Genomic DNA, 16,539 nt, shown 5'->3' with positions numbered 1-16,539 from the left:
AGGTTACAGGCACAATTTTGGCAAATGTCTCCATGTATGATGATGATGAGGTCTACCTTGACATATTCCTTGAGGACACATCCATGCTTATGGACTACAACCTTGAGATATCAAATATAATGCTTTTTGATTGCCTTAGGTGTATCATGAGGGATTTCCCTGAATCAGTGGCCATGCAAGTATTTGTACTTGATCCATTGGTGACACCTTGCTTGTTCAATAAACAGGGAAAAATAAAGAGCTTCTTCAGGGACTTAGAGATGTTGACATGCAATTTTATTTTTTATCCATATCACGAAGCGTAAGTCACTATTCCTTGCTACTTTATTGAATTAGATGTAAACTGTCTCTTGGCTCATGATCGTTTACTCACATGGACCATTGGAGTCTTATGATCTTCAATCTTGTGGAAAAAGAAATTTTATTTATGAATTCACTACCAGGCCTGCATGCGAAATGCAAACTGTAAACATAGTCTTTTTTTAGTAACCATATTTTTTAATGTGTTTAATCCATTTGTTAAATGTCTTCTTTATGCTTGCATTTCTGCCAAGCTTATCCACACTCACTTGACTATAAGTTACGATATTTATTCGTTCAAAATATTCCTATCCAACCATATGCAACAACTTGTGGATGGAGAGTCATTGCTAATGCATGGAGGTTTCTAGAGACAAAGCTTAGGATGACCTTACTCACCGTAAGTGTGCATAGATATCTATATTTGACTATTATGCTTATGTATTTGCTCATGTTCATATATTTCTTTAATCTGGCTGTAGTTACATGAATATCGAGAGTCTTGGGTTAGGTGGGTCAGGGAGAAGTCTGTTTCCTTGCTTTTGGAGAAAGAAATATTTCAAAATGAGCCTGACTCACCTCTGCCACCCAAAAAGCGCAAGCGACCTATAAAGTTGAAGACTCCTGACAAGAAAAAGAAACCTACAAAGGAAGAATAGTCAGACAAGAGTCCTACAGAGGATGAAGAGCATGAGGAGGTCATGAGCCCTGCCAAGTATGAAGAGCAAGAGAAGAGCCCTACCAAGGAGGAGGAGTTCATGAGCCCTGTGAATGATGAAGAGCAAGAGAAGAGCCCTACTAGGGAGGAGGTCATGAACCCTGCCAAGGATGAAGAGCAAGAGAAGAGACATACCAAGGAGGAGGTTCCTGGGAAGAGCCCCACAATGAAGAAGACCCCTACAAAGAGGGTGTCAAAGGGCTCCCCATTCCATTCACCACTTAGATTTAGATTTCAGAAGCCTCCCTCAGTCTAGAAAAAAGGCAAGTGTTAAGATGCAATCCCCTCTCCAATTTCCATTTATTTCTCCAAAGAAAGCAGAAAAACATGCTAAGCCAAAATCACCACCAACACAAGTCCCAGTTGCTTCAGAGGAGCCAAAAAATATGAAACAAAGAGCTTCTAAAGATCCCAAATTCACTACAAAACAAAACATGCCTTTTTGTGCATGAGTCACTGTTGTGCACATTTTTTATCATTTTGTCCATATGAAAGTCCCTACTTGGGATGAATCGTTTGTATACAGCTACTTATACAGACCACCCGGTTGTACATCTTATTGATTTGTACTTTCAACTCAATACAACAAAAAGAACTTGTCTACATTTTTCAAATTAAAGCTTGTTAATTTGTACTCTCAATTCAAGACATCCAAAAACTTGATAATACTTTTTAAGATAAATCTTACATCAATAGTGGGGTAAAATCAGTCAAGCTTTAAGGCTTTATCCTAGGTCCTTCCTGTGAATGGGTCAAAAGTCACTCTTTTTGGGGGAAGGCATGTAAGGCAACCTGTTGTAGGCTCCAACCTTGTTCTCACAACAATGCCATCTACTTTGAATCAAAAATCAGGAGAGGTTTCATCTAAAAATTCTAGAATTCTCTCACATCTCGTAATCTCTAATTTGACGTTACTATAAGCTTTCTTGACTCAATAAATGGATGGACATTGACCTCTAACTCAAACTCTAGAAAATTCTCTTCAGAATTTAAAGAGACCCAACTACCTAGCTTGCTTCTCCATCTTCTATAGTCATAGCCCAAGACTAATGACTGACGAGAAAGCTGGTATGAGATACACATGGAATTTGGACTTACTTTGCACCCGATTGTGTCCCCAATGTGAAAAGTTTCTTTGGTATCCCAACACTCTCCAAGAATAGTTTTCAGATTTGTTGCAGCTAGTCTTCAATTAAGCCACATTGTCCTTGTTCTTTGCAAATCCATTGATTTGAAAATAAGCGTAAAGATATGGATGGGTAAGAAGCATTGAAGTTTGATCCTCCTTGAGATCTTGCCTGCAGTCATTGTTTTCAGGATATCATCTTTGATTTTGGATTTGAAACTTGTAATGGTACAGGCATCTAGAACTTCCCATTCCAATGAGCTTAAGGTGGGAGGAGGAAACTCCTTTAGCTCTCCATATGCACCTTCTCTTGATGGAACCCTGTATTCTATAAAATACACAAACAAATTGTCTATTTTGTAAAATGAAGGTGGCTTGTCAGCATACATAGCATCTACTATCCCCTTGTGAATAGCTTTGAATGTGCCACATAAGCTCTCGATGTATTGCCATTCCACATCAGTTGAGGGAAAGATAATTAAAATTAAAACAAAAGATATCGTCCTTTCCTAGCTTGTAGAGACTCGAGAGTTCCTCAATTAGGGAATAAGGTTCACATTCCTTTAATAGTTTTTGAGTTATATCCTTATGAATCTCTTTGGGTGGAACACCATTAACTAAAAAGTTCACAATCTTCTCACTCCATTCATGCATGGTCTTGAATCATCGATTCCAGAAGGGGGTTCACCATTGGGTATGCAAGACAAATGATCCGCGATGACATGTCTTTCACCAAGTCTCACCATAGTGGTAAAATCAAACTCAAGAAGAATTAATAACCATAGTGTAATTCTTCCCATGGAACAAGGTTTAGTTACTAGATACAACAACGCTTGATGATCCACATAGAAAACAAACTTGTTGGCAAGTAGGTAGTAGCAAAATTTCTTTACTCCATAAACCATAGCTAGAAATTTCCACTTTGTAGTGGTGTAGTTCCTCTCAGTATCATTTATTTGATGACTTGCAAAGCTAATGGGATAGTCCAATTTATGTTCTTCTGGTTGAGCTAGAACACATCCAATAGAAAAGTTTGATGCATCAATATGTACATGGAAAATTACATTCCAATCAGGCACACGTAGGATGGGAGCACTTTTCAAGGCCTTTTTTAATAACTCATAAGCATGGTCACACTCCATGGTCTAGTGGAACTCAATAAGAAGCTTGTACAATGGGCGAGCTATCTCGGCAAAGTTTAAAATAAACCGTCGGCAATAACCAACATGGCCCATGAACCTTTGAACTCCTTTATAGTTTGTAGGTGGTGGGAAATTGGAAATGGCTTTAAGTTTGCTCTCATTTGTGGAAATCCATTTTTGGACACTTTATGCCCTAAAATGACTCCATGTTTAACCCAAAATTAGCATTTGAAAGGGTTTAATGAGATGCGATATAATTTGCACTTTTCAAAAACTTTTCATAAGCATGATAGATGTTCTTTCCAAGAAGAATAAACACAAAGGTCATCTAAGAAATCTTTGCAAAACTCCCATAAATATTTCTTAAAAGCAATGTTTATTAATCTTTGGAAAGTAGCAGGGGCATTGGTTAAGCCAAAAGCCATAACATGAAATGCATGCACCCTAAATTCGGTTATAAAAACAGTTTTAGCTTGGTCCTCTAGTGCAATTGTAATTTGATTGTAGCCAGAGTACCCATCTAAAAATCTAGAAGCTTCCTTCTCTATAACTCTTTCAAGCATATGTTCTGAATATGGCAAGGGGTAATGCTCTCTCCTAGTGGCAGCATTGACCTTCTTGAGATCCACGCACACTCTGAGTTTTCTATTCTTTTTTGGCACAATAACTATTGGAGACACCCATTTTGAGTGCTCAATAGGGTATATGAGTTCGCATTTGACAAGATTTTCAATCTCTTCTTGAACAATCTTTGCATACTTAGGATTCATTGGGTAGGGTCATTGCTGGACTGGTTTAGCCATGCTATCCTTCATGGGAATTATGTGTTGCACCACGGAAGGTGGAACACCTTTCATATCATGATATATCCAAGAAAACATATCTTTGAATTCCTTGAGAAGCTCCTTAAGTACATATTCCTTAGTCTCTGTCAAATCTTGGGCAATGAAAATAGGTTTGGACTCCTCACTTGAGTCTACTAACTCTATTTCCTTAACTGTCATTGGACCATCATAGACTCCATTAGTTACATCGTCAGGTGTTCTTTGGGACTTCATATACAAAACCTTGCGCTCCTCCATGGTGTAGGATTTGAAATGCTCAGGTGCAGGATGTAAATCTGTGGGGTCTTTTTGTTATGTGGACTTTGATTTCTCTTTCTCTTCCTTTTGTTGTTGAGATAGCTCTCGATTTTATCATCTCCTTACAACTCAACTTTGGCTTCTCTGTAGCTTCTAGCTATGCGATGTCAATGGGTTGTGGACTACACCACATGACGCTTTAAAGGTATTCACCCCAATTATCTACCAGCTTCCGATGAGAATCACATGCCCCCATATTATTAATCCCTTCTGCAATAGATTTCTTTTCATTTATCCTAGCAAACACATTTTCTCAATATCGTTGTCTCTTATATCTCTTACTCCTCTTGTCTAATTTTGATTATGGCCGATCTCTAGTGAAGAGTCGCTAGATGAATCGCAACTCATGTCTTCTTCTCTCCCGGATAGATTGTCATCTAGACTACCATTGGGCCTTGAATGGTTTGTGCCCACATTTGCACCAAGATTTAACTCAGATTCTTTGTCGTCAGAGTCAATTTAAATTGATGATTCCGAACTTGAATCGTGTGGGCTATAGTCTTTTGAGATGCTTCTGGTTCCAATGTCAATCAAGCCTTCATCTAGTAGGTCATCAGAAGCTATATGCATTGCTCCTATCATATTTAAAGGTATGAGTTGTCGCATTTCATCCCCCTCAGGTGTTACCTAGGTTGTCCCCCTATTTTCCCAAGTGTCTATGGTTTTTGCTAGGTGGACCCAATCCACAATGTCAGACTCAGTCATCCCAGATAGAACATCCATATAAGGGGAATCTTCTCCAACATTAGTGTCCTTTTTATACGTGTAACAATATTGCAATGGGGCTGAGTGAATTGTGGTGTCAGATCTATGATCAATTATAAATCTGTTTCCTAGAGGATGTGCTTGACCATTTATAAGATCATCTTGAAGGACAAAGTCTTGGAACTGCAAGTAGACATGGTTTTTAGACCATTCATGCACCATTTTTGTTTCCCTCATGAAAGGACGTCCTAAGATCATCTCAAATGACATAGTGTGCTTATAAAAATTCATAACAATGAAGGTTTGCCTTATTTTGTGTCCAAAGACCTTGATCTTGAGGTCTTCTATCATCCCAATAGGTTTAACAATAGTCCCATTGGCCATCTTTACCAGTCCCAAGGTGAGGTCTTCCCATAGATTCCCATCAATTTTTAGTTACAATACTAACCCGAGCACCGCCATCAAGGATTCCCTTCACAACTAGGTGATTGGTATGGTCACATTGGATTCATCACCTTCAAAGTATTGTCCCAACTTGTTGACAGGTATTTCAACAACAGAGTTCTCATCTAAGTTGGGTTGTGGATCTAAGTGATGCTGCTCTATTGGCACCTCCCTAGTTCCATCCATCTATGCAAATTGTGGTAGCCCGACTTTCAGTTCTCCATTGAGGAAAGCTCAAAGAGCTAAGAATAGCTCGGGGTCTCCATATAGTTTAGACATGATGGTGGTTCTAACTTCTGAAGCCATGTAATCCATCAATTTGGCAATATTTAACGAAACTTTTTGGGCTTCAGTCCCTTAACATGAGAAGATGGAATCTCCATTTTTTTCGATAGGGTCAGATAATCCCTCTGTAAACATTCTCTCCAACAAGAAGGGAGTACGCCCACTTCCCAATGACTTAAAGTCACTTTCTTCTTGGATGACACTAGGTATGGCTAGTGGTGTATGGTCTTTGTTAGGTTGATTTTCCGTAGGGAACATTGTGCCTGTAATTTGGATCTGCCTAGGTGCTGGCTCTAGATCCCTCTAGGTCTCTTCTACCAAACTCATTAATTGCTTGACTCGCTCAATCTACTGTGTAGGGTTTGGGTAAGTTCCTATCTTCTTCTTGGGTTCCTTGGGTCCTGGCCATTGTGGCTCATGATGATCTTCCTTGGTTGTTTCTTTCCTAGTGACCGTTTTAGTCTCCAAGGTCTCGTTCAAATCAAAATCCTCTTCAGCGTTGTTCATATACATGGGGTCGTCACTAGTCCCTATCTTGGTCTTTGAACTAGGGTTTGACTTTGCTGATTTTTGCGATCTCTTCCTTCGTGTTTTCTTCTTCTTCTGAGATTGGGCAATTGATGTTGTGTCTCTTTCTTCAAGAATATAATTTTGGTTTTGGAGCATCGATCGTGTGAGCACATTTACTGGTGCCACATGTGTACTTTGTGATGGCTCCTTGATAACCTCAATTAAGTTCAATGGTGTGATATTTGGCGCATTTGGATTATTAGGACATTGGGCAATCAAATGATCTATGCCACATTGGTTACACATGAGTATCGGCATTGTAGTTGTACTTGCTTGATTGGTTTACATTAGTGTGGCATTGTTTTGTAGTCTAATAGGACATTCGGCTACACGATGTGGACCCCCACACTCATACCATTGAAGAGGTCGTCTCTTGGTAGTGAAATTGATATTTTTGCCTCTTACCGCAAGATCAGCTACTTAATGGACAGGTTTGACTTGTCCCCAATAGTTGTCCACGTAGTATTTTTAACTTTCTTCAAGTGCATCAATCCCACAGGAAACATTAGGGTCTATATCTTTCTCACAGACTTCCAAACAATAAAATAGACTACTCAAAACCCACTTGATTGACAAAGTGATTCTCGGATGTGAGGGTTGCGGTCCTAACAAAGGGTGTCGTAATGGTGTTTTTTGAACAACATTTTGGGCCCTAGGGACCATGTGTTGGGACGGTTGTTCAAGAGGTGGAGCCCGCATCAATGCAAGAACTCGAGGTGTGTCCGTCCATGCTAAGGTTGGTCTATTGACCATCACACGTTTAAATATTATGAAATCCTTGGCTTGATGACCATACCTCCCACATGCATTGCAATTCCCATTAAATTTTACCCTAAACATAGGGCATTCACTGGTACTATGTGGACCAAAGAAAACTAAGCACCATTGTCGCTCCCTTTCTAGATACATATGATTGTTTTGTGGAGCACGATTGTCTGTGAGACTTTCTTGAATGGTCTTGGTGAGATCTACTAAACTCGTCTCATATATCTTTGGATCTTTATCAATAGGCTTTATGGTCATTGGCTCATGCCCCGATGATTGCGAGCTAGTAGATTTAGGCTCAACAGACACTCTTTCTCCTTGAATCATTAAATTTTCCTCCAATTGGATCGCATTGGTGGCGACCACTTCCCAAGTGGTGATACCTCTAATGACTAGGAAATTGTAGATATGCTCACGTTGTAGTCTCCTAATGAATCTATAAGAAATTGGTTATTATTGAAGTGCTCATTTCGATTACAATGAGACTTCAAATGATTCAAGAGACTAATAAAGTCTCTCATGGACTCTCCTTCCTCTCGTTGGGATTTTTGGAGCGGTGAGGCTACGCCCCAAAGCACTCCCTCTTGTATGTACTCTTTCAAGAACAGTCTCCTAAGAGTAGGGTAGCCCGTTTTCTTTTCCACCCTTAGGGTCCTATACCAATCGCTAGCCTTCCCACTAAAGGTCAGGCTTGAAGCATTACTCTTATGTAGCTCATTGTGTTCTTCTAGGGAATTGCATATTTGTTCAAATACTTCGATATGCTTTCTCACATCCCCGTCTCCCCTAGATTTTTGTGTGAGCTTGGTTATTTGTATTGACTTACTTCTAGGCTCTCTATCAGGAGTGTTACGCATATTTTCAGCAATAGATCGACCGATAGCTTGAGCAAATGTTGCCAAGTCACCCAAGTGAGCAGGTATAGTGAGGACATGTGCTCTCGGGACTACATGTGGAATGAGGTTTGGCTTCGGGCTAGGCATACGGGTGATCCTCGGGTACGATGTTGTGCCATGTGGTGGCCCAAAGTTCATATGTGTGGCCCTATGCATAGCAGATGTGGGATGTGACATGCTAATGCTAGCTAGTATGGTCTCATTGAAATACGGACTTGGATTTTGTGGTTGTGTAGCATAAGTTGTTGAAACAATGGGAGGGGTAAGAGCTACACAAGCACGAGGACCCATAGGTGCATATGATTGATACACACTTGTAGGTACTGTTGTAGACATTGGGCCACCATGTAGAAGTGATTTACTAATAAATGAGGTCCATGGCGTGTTTTTTGTCATGCCCATCACTGGGGTAGGCATGGTAGCCATGGTGTCATCAAGAGAAAGATGAACTAAACTTAGAAAGGTAAAGCTATTGCTTGTGGGCTCAGATTATACTGAGACCCCTGGCAAAACAACATATGGAGGATCCATCAGGCTTATCGAGGGAGTCTCCATTTGTGATAAAGCTGGTTTCTTAGACTTCCTTGTATCCAAGAATCTCATGAGACCCGTTGAAGGAATGTGGATCCCTTTGTTCTGCCTCTTTAGCTTAATAACCCTATGGATGACATCACAAACTTTTTGTTGTTGCTCATCTATGATAATAGCACCTGATGTGGATTGTAGGACATCTAACTAGCCCACGTGGTAGGTGTGACCTGTGTATAGGTCGATTAAAGTCTCCGTTTGTAGTTCATACTCCCAATTTTCCTTTAGAAATGCTCCATCTAGGATTGAGGTGTTGGGGGTGTCCATTGAACTAGATGCAATGTGGCTCTCTATGGTTTGACCCTTAGTGGTTGCTAATAGCATGGATGTTGATATAGGGACCTTCATCTTTAGCTCTCTCAGTTGCTCTGCCTTGCGTAAGCTTTCAATTTCCTTTTCCCTAGCTGCAATAATATATCGCTCAACCTCTTGTACTTCGGCAAGGCTTCTACCATCACGTAATATAACCTCGGAGGGCAATAGCTATGAAAGGTCAGGGAGTGCAGTGAATGGAGTATTCACATGCACACTCTTGAGGAGCATGGGGTCTACATTGGTTATGAATGGTGAATTGACTTCCACACCTCCGTCATTTACCTCGCTAGCTCCATTTTTGGAGCAAGTGGCTCTACGCAAAGTCTCTTTCAAGCGGCTTAACACATTGGGTCCGGACCGTGGACCCATGGCATGCATGTCTTGGCTTGAACTATCGAGATTTGGCATCGGTTAACCTTCCATGATGTTGTAGTCAAAGGAAGAGTCACTAGGTGCAATATGTGGGTCCTGAGTGGTACTACCTTGGGTTCGTGTTGAGAGCCTAGAGCCTAATGTGGAGGAATAATGGGTGCTCGCGTAAATGGAGACACTCTCAATATGATCGTCCTCTAGCACACGACCAGAGCGTAGGTGCATGTGACCTCAACACCCTAGAAGTGTTGGTGAGTGCCCATGAAGGTCGCTCACCTAGTTTTTTGGGTGTTTTGTAACTCAAATTTACTCTTAATTTTTGTCATTTTTTCTGACCAAGCCCGGAATAGGACGTGTGATAGCTCAAAACAAGTGTCTTGGTTAGAGGGATGTACCCTGCTTTACAGCTCTCCATTTGGTTTCTTAGCCCTCAAAATCCTAAAAATAGTCTTTTTCTAGCTGAGAAGAAGGCTAAAATTAGTAAGTCCAAGTGTGTAAGTGTGAAGGAAAGGGTGGAGGACTTGAAGGACTTGTCCCACATGCCCTCCCTTCACCTTGAGGGGATAGTCTTTATATATATAGTAGTGTCTATACTATATCATAAGACTGGGACTGAGGCTCATGCTTAGGGAATGAACCTGATTCCTTCCTTTTAATATAAGAAAATTTTTATGCGTGTTTTTTTTGTTTTTTTTTTGTTGTGTGGATAAGATTGAGCTGTGCGGATGCCGAGCTCACACGCACAGAACCTGCCTACCGCACTCAGGTGCAACCACAACACACTTCAGCTACAATACACTAACAACACTAACACTGCACACTGCACGCTAACTAACAACTTGCTCACTGCCTGCTACAAAAAAAACCTGCGCATCACAAAGCTTAACATATCTAAAAAAACCTGCAAAAAAAAACCTTCACATTACAGAGCTTAACAATTTTAACAAAACTTGCTTAAACTTGCACATTGCAAAGCTTAATAGATCTAACAAAATTTGCTAAAACCTTCACGTTGCAACACCAACAGATCTGACCAACACTCAGAAAAAAACAAAAACAAATGAAAAAGATGGGTTCACGAGGCAGTAGTGAGTGATCCTTAAGCTTAGTGCAGGGCAATCCCCGACAACGGCGCCAAAAATGTATGCTTCTTTCGCACGCGTCAAAGGCTGGGGATTGTTGAACACTATGTGCAAGCCACGAATGGCTCCAAGCACACAACCATACTATTTTCTAATAAGATCAAAGGGGGGCAATGGTGTGTCACTCATTGCTCAATGCTTGCTGTCGTGAAGGATTCCGTGCCGCGAAGAAGAGGGAGCCACCGCCACTGCACTAAATTTCCTCGCCGTCGCGAACGTCGCCGCAATGCTCAACCACACTCTCTCTCTCTCTCTCTCTCTCTCTCTCTCTCTCTCTCTCTCTCTCTCTCTCTCTCTCTCTCTCTCTCTCTCTCTCTCTCTCTCTCTCTCTCTCTCTCTCTCAAGCACGCACGTACACACACACACACACATTCGTGAGCATAGGATGGAGAAGAAGGTAGAGGTAGAGCAAGAACACTTATTTAGCATGCACCTCAAAGAAGGAGGATTTTAGGTCAAAATGGACCTTGTATATAAATCTGACCCCTTCACACATGGGTGTCCACAGTGGCCGGTCATAGCAAAAATACTGTAAAAATGAGATTAATGGTACGCCTCTCATCAGTGATCACCTAGCACCTATAGGACCGACAAGCCCGGTCCATGACTCAAATATATTTAAGTGGTAAGGAATCTGTCAAAGGTGTAGGGTGTCCGTAAGTGGTTAACACTCTCTAGCTTGAAGAATTTTGCATTGCAACTTGGGTAACAAAAACCAAATCCTTCCAACATGCTTCAAACCTATCAACAAAGGCACTAAAATCTTTGCTCATATCTTATCATAGGCTTTTGATCCTTGTATCCTCTTCCACAGCCAACACAACCTTTTGAAACCTGTGAAGAAACTAATATCGAGCACCAATCCAACTCTCTCTACTTAGGTTACAGCTAAAAACCAAGCCTTTACTTTACCACGCAACACCAATGGTAATGTCTAGAGATTCTCTTCATCACTCTATATTCGAATCAACATCATAAACAACTCAGAACCTGCAAACCACTCGTTTGCATCTTCATCACCGTTGAAAATCGGTCCAATATCCGATCTCATCCTTACTCATGAACACATAATTGGTGAGCAATGAATGTGCTATTCCATGGAGGCACCAGACGATGGAGAGGGGGAATAGGGGAGCACACCAGCACACACACAAAGGCCTCTCTATAGATCAGGGCATTCACATCACCCCTATTCTCTTAGAAACACCTTCAAAAGATACAATTTGGACTAGAAACCACCAACTGCACACTTCTCAATACTAACACACCCTTAAATACCATATCACAATTCACACTCAATGCCATGGTCCATATCAACCCTTACACGTGCACACAACCGCTCAAATTGCACTCCCTAGTACAAGCACCATTGATTCGGGGGGGGGGGGCACATCCGCATTGCCAGCACCACATGGATAACACAAGAGTAGAAGAAACATAAGAGGGAAGGGGAAGGAGAAATGACACAAAAACTAGGCAACAATGGCTTGATTATGCTTCTAGAGACACTTACAAAGCTTGCACTGCCATTACAATGGCCATTTCCATGAGAAGATACAAAGGGGGGTTGAGAGGCACACTCCCCTGTCAAAAACTCCACTCTGTAGGCTTCTAGAGACACTTACAAAGCTTGATTATGCTTCTAGAGACACTTACAAAGCTTGCACTGCCATTACAATGGCCATTTCCATGAGAGGATACAAAGGGGGGTTGAGAGGCACACTCCCCTGTCAAAAACTCCACTCTGTAGGTATCAAACAGCTCCAACAATCCCCTAGAAATGATTAAAATAAGACTTTTATAGGGGGCTCTACTGCTTTGGAAATTTCCCTTTTATTGATCCTCTTGGCACCTCCTTTTGGTTATTTTGGGAAGGCGGTTGCTTGCTCTCTAGCTTCTCTCACTTTGATCTTGAGGAGGGGGCACTAGCGATGTCGCTTGTTCCCCCTAGCATTTTGATTTTTTTTTTGTTTTCAATTCATTTTTCCCCTTTTTCCACCTTGGACCACTTTGGGTTTGACCCTTTAACTCCCTCTTTACCTAACCTTTGACCACCTCTTGGAGCTTCCTTTGTTCGGCCTGGCTTGGACCACCCTTCATTGACCACCTTGGTACTCCCTCTCTATCTCTAGCTCATCCCTCCTCTCTTATATGCTCTTAACCTCTCCCTCCTTGAGCATTAGCGACCTCGCTAGTGGGGGTCGGGGGTTGCCCTTTCTCTTTCAAAATTGGGGCCCTTAGAGGGCATGTGACCTATCCCCAACCAAGATGCCACATTAGCATCATGGAAGTAACCATCAGACTACCACGTGCCACACACTTGTGCTTTCCGCCTTCACTCACCACCAAGCAGGACAAAACCACATAGCGATGCACACAACGGCGCCGGTCATAGCTCATGTTGCAACATAGCTCCCATCTCTCCACTTATGCACCACAATGAGGTTGCCCCTAACTATATGTATCGTGGACCTTTGCCCCTTGCTTTTGCACATGGGTTTAATACCCGTCCATCTGGCAGCCCTCTATGGCACCCCAACTCCCCAAGCCTCCAAAAAAACCTCACAAAGCCTTGAAAACCTTTTTTTCCCCAATCTTCCGATGCTCTGCAATTCCCTGCCCAATGATCCAATACTCAGGCTGTAAAACCCTATTGGTTGACCTAGTTCTCAAATTTGGCCCGCTAAATTTGCACCACATATCAACCCCACTGAGGCCTCGAACCGAGGGCCCAAACTTAGCAAAAAACCATATATACTTGCATTTCTAGAAGCGGCTCCCCGCTTCAACTCACCATATCTCGCTGAGACTGCGCATCCGATTGACAAGCTGCCACTTCTTGTTGACTCCACATGAAATACATTACCTTCTCAAATCTGGGCAAGGCCCAAAAAATTCTAGATGGCACGACTTCCGATGTGGTCAAGCTGTACCACAACTGCCCCCCCCCTTAAAACTTTGAGCTAGCCATAACTTGCACTCTAGAGCTGTGATTCACAAGTCGGAAAGACCAACAAGATCCCCAACTCAAAAACTTTCCATCTATCCACTGACATCAACTCTAGCCACCTGTCCCCACGTATCCTTCCCATTGAAGATCTGCAAAGCCTTTGATGGGCTAAAAAAATGTTAAGATTTTTTTTCTAGGTTCTTCTTTCAAAATTTTATATAATATGATAGGTAGTTTCACATGTGACTTTGATAAATTCTATTGCAAAGATTTTTCAAAGATATTGTCAAGAACAATGCTTTTTGTACCACAAAACCATGCTTTTACCCATTTATGGTGTCAACTACTTTCTTCCTAACACTAGTATTAATACAAAAGAATCCACTTTTGTGGCTTTAAGGGACTTTTGCAAAGAAATCACCATGATTCTCTAGACGTCTAAACCAAAAACTTTTTTTGGGAAAAAAGCCCAACATATATCATGAGTTGATAAAAACTAGTAAGAAAGTAAATCAAAAATTAAAGTAGTTATTCCTCCATGGCCATCTCTAAGGACTAATCTGCCCAAGGTTAGACAGTATTGCAAGACGCAGGGAGATCTTTCGAACCATTTAAGAAAAACAATGGTACTTAAGTCAGTGCAATCCAACACAATTCTCTTGAAAAAGGCCATCAATGCTTTCAACAATAGCAACTACTTGCAACAAATTTCATGGGAAACAAAAATTCGGTGCCAATGCCTTGAGTTGAATGTGGAGAAATTTGAATCGTAACTAAGTTAATAACCATCATTAACATCTATATTTTTATTAATGTGCAAAATGTGGTGTATACATTTATTGAAGAAGATTGGTTTGAAATAACATCCATCAATGTTTTTTGGCCTAGATATTTTGGTTGATTTTGTAGGCAACAAATGTGATTATCAATAATATAATATTCATAGAACAAGATAACTAGGAAATTTTCCAAAAATTATAGAGGGCATTTTTTCCATGATTTTGGACGAGTGCTTTATTTTTGGGAGCTTGTGGATGTTGATCTTCATCTACTAACACAACCATATCTTCAGATGCTCCTTATTTTAAGGGAAAACATAATCACTAAGCTTAGTCACCATCATTGATATCTTTAGTCCTTTTGCCCTCATATGTAACATGAGCTGATTACAAAGTAGTTTCTTCACCTCCAAAGACACCAACTTTTAGTTTCCAAAGGAATAAATTATTATGTAAGTAAGCAAAACATCTTAAAAATAGATATCTACTGTGTCAAGGTTGCAGAAAAGAGGTAAGAAGAAATCCACAAAAATCCATTTGAGCAGATAGATATGGTGTAAGATTTGCATGCTATTTTCAAGATTTACCACCTAAAATCACTATAGGGTGGATGTCACATGAATCTTTCTACACATGTCTCTAGTTTGAAAGGCAAGAGCATGAACAAAAGCCTCATCTAGCTAGTTGTAGAAAGATTGATTTCTCTTTTGGAGGGACCCTTGGACTTGATTGCAAATGACTTATGGTGGTAGATACTATTAAGGGATACTCAATGACAACAAATATGTAAAATCTTCCTTCCTCAAGGTGCAAAGGAACAATTAAATCACATAAATTTTGTGAGAGCTAGTAACCCATAAAGGTATATTGTGGTGGCAAATACTCCAACATTTTTTGACATTTCTTGTTTGTTGGTGTGTTGTGATTCCTTGAGGGCTAGGAGGGATAGACCATCCCACTCCACAAAGTAAAAAATTATGTAAGTATTTATTAAGTAGGATAGCACATAAAGAGGATACAAACTGAAAGCCTAAGCTTTTTGAATCTAAGTCCATGTCTAACAGATATACATATCTTCCTTATGTATGAAATGATGTTAAATTATGGCATATTTATCTTGTCTTTTGAGTTCCATTCCACTGTGTATGTATTCAATGTTTTTATTTTTTATTTTTTATTGAGATGAAATAGGAAATCAAAACCAATGGATGCTGCAAGGGCATGCAATGCCTTTTCCATTAATGCAACCAAGAAATTTTGTTTATTTTAAGTCATCCTAACAATTGTGAGTGGAGATGCTATGTAGGGAGAACATTTCCAAAAAGACGATGTACAATTAATAGCAAAAGACCCTCTTTCCTTATCTAGTAGCTTCAACCAAGAGTCACTTGTGTGCTTTTTTCCTAGAGGGCACCACCCAAGGAGGAAATGTGACTTAGTGCATGTTTTTGTTCTTCGGATTATGACGGTTTCCCTAGATCCTGTTAGATATACAATCTTAGCGCTTTCTTCGGCTTATGACGATTTCCCTAGATCCTGTTAGATATACAAGCTCAATGCTTTCATGCACAATATCATTGAGCTGAGGTACCAAAAAGTTTCTCTCAGAGACACAAAGGTTTCAAGATTTCCAAGTCTACTTTAGATAGTGATATCTAACTATTTGAGTGCATACAATAACTACTTGGTGTTGAAATCTTCTCCCAATGCCACTCGCCTCCTTGGATCTCACCATCCATTTTCATTTCCCACACTATCATTGAGTTGTGCCTTTTGTGTTGTTTGTTTTTCCATAGGAATCATTTAATGGGGTTTAGAAATTCTTTCCAATTTTATTTGCCCATTTTTAATGTATGGAGTTAGTAAGGAGATAATCATAGAAACTTTTCTATGAAAAGGGAGAATTGTATACTCCCACCTTCTCATGTTAATTTTATTTTTGTTGAGGACCTAGTCAAATATTTGTTTGTCTGAGGTGTCCACCCCTAGTGATGCATTGAGGTGTCTAGACTCTAAACACTTTTGCCTCTTGATGTAATCACCCTTAGCCATTTGGCGGGGTTAAAGGAATCGTTTTGTGTGTGTATGTGTGTGTGTGTGTGAGAGTGAGAGAGAGAGAGAGAGAGAGAGAGAGAGAGAGAGAGAGAGAGTTGTGTCTTGCCTGCTCTGCTTCTTTTTTATCTTGATCATGCTGGCTCATGGTGTCTTGACATAAACATAAGGGTGCGTTCTCTCAGACTCCCATTGCAAGAAACATGCTTTTACATTGCATTCTTGAAAGGGCGAGAAAGAGGTTCAGT

The sequence above is a fragment of the Adiantum capillus-veneris genome, chromosome 25 (genome assembly GCF_014529385.1).
Source record: "Adiantum capillus-veneris isolate H3 chromosome 25, ASM1452938v2, whole genome shotgun sequence".
NCBI lineage: Eukaryota > Viridiplantae > Streptophyta > Polypodiopsida > Polypodiales > Pteridaceae > Adiantum > Adiantum capillus-veneris.
This window is presented reverse-complemented; position numbering follows the sequence as displayed.